This window comes from Capsicum annuum, chromosome 4, assembly GCF_002878395.1.
Source record: "Capsicum annuum cultivar UCD-10X-F1 chromosome 4, UCD10Xv1.1, whole genome shotgun sequence".
Lineage (NCBI taxonomy): Eukaryota > Viridiplantae > Streptophyta > Magnoliopsida > Solanales > Solanaceae > Capsicum > Capsicum annuum.
This window is the reverse complement of record NC_061114.1, coordinates 189,504,458-189,510,681: the sequence shown is the minus strand read 5'-3', so window position 1 is coordinate 189,510,681 and position 6,224 is coordinate 189,504,458.

Genomic DNA, 6,224 nt, shown 5'->3' with positions numbered 1-6,224 from the left:
CCAGTAATCAGTGTTCAATCTTAGAATTTAGTACTTTAGTATTAGTCTAAACCATAGTTATAAACGTTCTGTTATCAGTATTCAACTATTAAAAGTCAGCATTTAGCTCCATTATGAGTCCTAGTTACAGTCTTAGTTATAGTGTCAGCTTCAGTTCCATAATCAAATCAAAAAACTCAGTTTAATTTCAGACTTACTTGACCATAATGTACAGTTATTAGTTACTCAGTTATAGGTATTTCAATACCTCAGTCTATGGAATTTTTCCAAATCATGTAGTACACTTGGACCCACATTTACAAATAATACAGAATTCATGAATCCATGCTTAGTCAGCTCATGTTACTCAGTTAGTCCTTACCTCCTATGTATAATACTCTATAATCTCAGTCTAGTTATTCAGATTAAGTAAAGTTCAGCTTAGCAGACCTAGTATTCAGCTATCTGTTATTTAGTTAACCAGATAAATTAGTATATTTTTGCACTCATGCTCATCACCCAAGTGAATATTTTAGTAGTCTCAATTGCAATACGGGAGGCTTAGTCACTTTATATTAAATCATGTTCGTAGGCCTCAACTCATCTTACTGAAATTTATCCAAATGATGATTTTCTTATTCAGCTATTTTAATCAGATCACTCCAAGGTTTCCTTGCATCCCAAAGTCATTAGAACTCTACAGAAAGAGTATTAGAGGAAGGCTCCCATCTATTATAAGTTTTCAATATGAGTTAGTCCGTAAGGCTAGTAATTCAGTTTAGCAGTTAAACGGACAAGTACGCATGGCTTGGGTTCCCATCCCTTCCATCTAGATGTACTATCCGAAGCTTTATGAATGTAACCATTCTTAGATTAAACAGCTATAAATATACAAGCTCAACTTAGTTCATGTATCATGGCTCAGTTTTAGATCCCTGGCATTCAATCATGATTTAGTTCGTAGGTGCCTTTCATACCTCCTCGATTTTCCTCAGTATCTCAAAAAAGTCAGCATTCTTCAAGGGATATAGCATCCTAAAGGGGAGATATACTATGAACCCCCAAATTTTCATGACATAACATCCCATTCTTTCTTCATGTAATAAATCCAGTTTGGAGTAAGGGGTACTCATAAGTTAGCCCTCAAGTTTCAATATCAGTCATGAGACACATATTTACGGACTTGGTTCAGTTCATGATATCCAGTTCACAGCATTCAGTTCATATATCATGTTTCAGACTTAGTCACTTTCTCATATTCCTATTCATGCCTATTTAGTAAAGGATCTCGAGTCTGAGATTAGTGACCATGTATACCTAAATATCTCTTCCATAAAGGGAGTGAAGAGATTTAGCAAGAAAGGAAAACTCAGTCCCCGATAGTCGATCCCTTAAAAATTCTCAGTCGCTTTGGCAAAGTAGCTTATGAGCTCAAGTTGCCTTCAGATCTAGACTCAGTTCATCCAGTCTTCCATGCCTCTTTGCTCAAGAAGTACATAGGTGACCCAGCAGTTGTAGTCCCTCCTTAGAGCATAGATGTTAAGAATAGCCTCTCCTATGAGAAAATTCCAGTTGAAATCCTAGACTATCAAATTCGTAGACTAAGGAACAAAGAAGTCCCTCTAGTCAAAGTTCTTTGGAGGAATCAGTCCGTTGAGGTAGCTACTTGGGAAGCAGAAGAAGATATGCGGACCAAGTACCCTCACCTCTTCTCCGCTAATGTAGACTAAGATCAAGGTAACAGTTATCCTTAAGCCTATTCAGTTTCATGTTCAGAATTTCATTAGAAACTTGGTACTAAGTACCATTGAATTTCATCATGCATTCATGTATCAGTTCAGTCAAGTAATCATGCATCAAATATGCATTCTCATTGTAAGAAACTCAGTTTATCAGAACACTCAGTCATACATTCATAAATCAGTTACTCATACATCAGATATGCATGTTCAATATGATGTATTCAGATTATAAATCATGTTAGTCACAAAACCATGTTTCAGTAGTGTATGTCTTGTACGTACTTTAGTTGACCTTTTCTTCCATCTTAGTCAGTCTCATTTGAGGGTGAATGTCCCCAAGGAAGAGATATTGTAATATCCCAAAAAATCCTAACCAATAGTAGCTCCATATTTTTGTAATACCCCATAAAATCCTAAATCTAAGGTTCATGCTCATTAAGCTTTCCGAGCTTCAAGGCTTAGAAAATTTTTTTGCTAAGTGTTCAAGATTCAACACTTAGTCTTATTTTAGATCTCTAAACTTTGGAGATTTATTTGAAGACCTTCCCGACCTTCGTTTCTGGATTTTCAAGTTGCGTTGCAATAGGGTAAGGTTTTAGTACATCCCGGGTAACTTTTGGAATTTTTGGAATCCATTTAGGGCTCATTTGGATTTCAAAACAGTAGACCCAAGCGATCTGCAGGCCCCGCCTGGCCTATAGCAGTGCTATAAGGAAGGCGCCGTCTTTTCAATAGTGGTGCACTTAAGCAGGCGACGCCTGCTAAATCCAGTGCTCACCTAATTTTTCTGCACTCAACCCACGTGTCCCTAAGGGTATTTTGGTCCTTTTTCCACTCTATATATACTTTATAGCACGGGATTTGAGCTTCATAACACCAAAATACATCCTTTTTATCAATTTTCTCTCAAGAACATACAATAACTCAAGTTAGGGTTTACATAAAAGCTCAAAGAATCAAGAGATTTCACCGTAGAACTTTAAGGAAACTTCTAACTAAGGTATGCGTGAGTTGATTCATGGACTTCTTTCGTCCATCAAGCTCAAGAACCATCTTCTAAATTATGTATTATAATGTTTATGTTGTTGATGGTTGATGATCATGTTGTTGGAGTTTGATGATACCCAAGATGGGATTTTTTTTTATGTTGTGTGAAGCTATGGTGGTATATGATGTATAAATATGTGAAATTTGTGGTTGAATACTTGTAATATTGATGAATCCACCTATGCCTAAGATGTGTATGTAAGGTGTTTGTGAAAATATCTAAGAGACTAGAAATCATGCTTTTATGACATAATAGGTCCTAAGTGACTACTCCATGTTCTAAGTTTATGATCAACGTGATTCCGAAGCTATTGTCTTGAATTAAAGGTGTTGTATGAGATGCCCATGATATTGTTGTGATATGGAATGACCATGATATTGAAGCTATGCAAGTATATACATGTTGTGTGCATTCCCGTCCATGTGATGGCTTGTTGAGAATCATGCTTATTATGAAATCCCTAATTATGATATTGTGAACTATGGACTCTACTCTTATGATCCAGTCAGTCATGTATGTCAGTTTCCTTCCATCGAGTCCTGGGGGTACTTGTGCCCGAAAACTATAGCTGTGTGCCTAGAGCCAGTGTCATGTTTCACGGTATCCTTAGTCAAGCTATGTTCCAAAGATTTCGGTTAGTTATGTGACTCAGGAGAACTCAGAAATCTCAGCAGTTCAGTAGTCTCAGTACTCTCAGTCAGACCTCAGATCTCAAGTAGCTTTTCCGTTAGTCAGCGGAACTCAGTGAATTCAGCTTAACTCAGCTAAGAAAATACTATCAGCTCATCTAATTAGTTTAGTTAATTAGTTTAGTTTAGTTAGTCAGTTCAGCTCAAATAATCATGTTCAGTATCATTCAGATGGGAGTAGGATTTAGCACCGATCGAACCTAGGGATGGGGGTTCACCCGTTAGATAGGACTGAGATCCTTAGAAGCAATTCCTAAATTCCAGAACTGCGTAGCCAGTGTAGGTACAAGATGTCACCCGTTAGATAGGACTGACATACTCAAGGGCCACCCGTTAGCATATTTATATGTATAGGACTGATCCCAAGAGTCGCCCACTAGATTAGGACTGACTCCATAGCAAATGTCTTTACTGGAGGCGCAGTACTAACACCCTTCCAGTCAGGGCAGAGATTACACCCAATCAGCTTAGCATGGGGCATGTTGGTTAAATGAATACATCCCATAATTTCAGTTACAAAAATTAGAACTGTCAGATACAGTCAACTCAGCTTAGTAGTACAGACTCAGGACTGTTAGACACAGTCAATCCCTATCATTATAAATAGACTCTAAGATCACCCATTAGATAGAACTGATCTCAATTACAATTTCAGTATCAGTAACGTCAGACTTAGAGATCACATACTAGATAGGACTGATCTCATTTATAATTAACCAGTATCAGTATCTTCAGACTCATAAATCACCTATTAGGTAGGACGAATCTTAAACTACATTAGGTCATTCTTATTTATCAGCTTATTCTGAGATCACCCGTTAGCTAGGATTGATCTTGGACTCAGATATTCAGATACAGTATGGAGCTCAGATAGTTCCACCAGAATTAGGACTGTTAGATACAGTCATCCATGTTATCAGTCTCTAAGTCATTCAGTATCTCAGTATTAGTAAATTCATGTAGTCAGAATTCAACTCAGTAGTCAGTATCTCCATGAGTTCATTAGTAGTTACGTATGTATGTATGTATGTATTCTCACGTTCATATTAGTCAGCATGTTCATGCATATAAACCCCATGCATTTAGCCTACCCCCACATATACTCTGTACTTTAGTTGTACTGACACATTTGCGTTATGGTGCTTTCTTTTATGTTACACCATAGGTTCTGAGGCGTAGATTCTAGACGAGCAGTAGCAGTTCAGTTAGCAGCGAGTCCTCATCTTTCGAGGAAATGATCATTACAATTATTATTCCAGTATTTCAGTTTATTTTCAATTTAAAGAGTTAGTTGGAGAAATATTCCTTCAACTCCTTATCTAGACAGTAGAGGCTATTCAGACGATTACAGAGTTTTCAGATTCAGACTTTAGTATTTTCATTTTTGTTTTGGTACTATGATACCACCTTATTCAGAAATTTTATTATTTAAGATTATGTTCAGTACTGAACTTTATGGCTTTTTACTTCTTGTTTTTGTATTTTTACACGTATATTATGCAGTTATAGGTACAGATATCAGTCATGGGTGAGCTTGTGATCCTTCAGGGTCATGAGCATCGTGTAGCATTCTGGTTCAGAAAATCAAGGCTTTACAAACTTGGTATCAGAGCCTAAGGTTCAATAGTGTCTAGGAAGTCTGAAAGCCGCATCTAGTAGAGTCTTGTACATGCGTGTGTTGTGCACCATACTTATGTGCAAGAGGCTATGGGATGTTTTAGGGACAGTTTCCTTATTTTTAGTATTCATGTCGTGCCAGTGAGCATAATCTCAGTCTAATCCATTTGTCCTTTTCTTCTAAGACATGCCTCCTAAAAGAAGAAACAGAAATCAGTCAGCCCCTCAGCTGGAAGACCCTTTAGGCGATAATGTTTCTCATGAGTTGTTAAGGGCCATATTTAACACTCTTGCTCAATGATTCGCTGCTTAAAATGAATGACCAACAGTCGTTCCGACCAACCCAGTAGCCAATCCAGCTGCAGCTAGAATTCAAGACTTCACCCGAATGAATCCTCCTTCTTTCACAGGGTCTAAGTCAGATGAGGACCCATAAGAATTCATAGATCAAGTCCAACAAGTTGTAGACATCATGGGGATCACTTCTTGTTAGAGTTCCGAGTTAGCCGCATACCAATTACAGGATGTTGCTCACACTTGGTATAAATAGTATAAGTCCAAAAGGTTAGAGGATGCAGGCTTGTTGAGTGGGAGGAATTTGTCACGGCTTTCTTAGATAGATTCTTTTCCTAAGAGTTGAGGGAGGCAAAAGTTTTAGAGTTCATCAATCTCAGATAGGGAAATATGAAGGTGAAAGAGTATTCTCTAAAGTTTACTTAATTAGCCAGATATGTCCCTCATGTGGTTGCAGACAGTCGTGCTAAGATGAGTAAGTTCGTGCTAGGGGTGAATGATAGCATGGTGAATGAATGTAGATCCGCTATGTTGATAGGCGACATGACTTTAGCTAGGATTATAAATCATGCCCATCAAATAGAGGAACAAAAAGTTAAGATTAGGGAGAAGCAGAGTAAGAAAGCAAAAACGGGCAATTATAGTTATTCTCAACCAGGGTCATAGGGTGGTAATCATTTCCAGAATAGTCAGAAATTCTCAGTCCCAGCTCCATCTTCAGCTAGTGTACCAGCACCCAAGTCCAGGGGTGGGGCGCCAGGCTTCGAGGCCCAGGGTAGTGAGAGTAGAGGTATTACCTATCCACTTTGCAAAAAGTGTGGTAAGAATCATTTAGGTGCATGAAGAGTAGGAAGT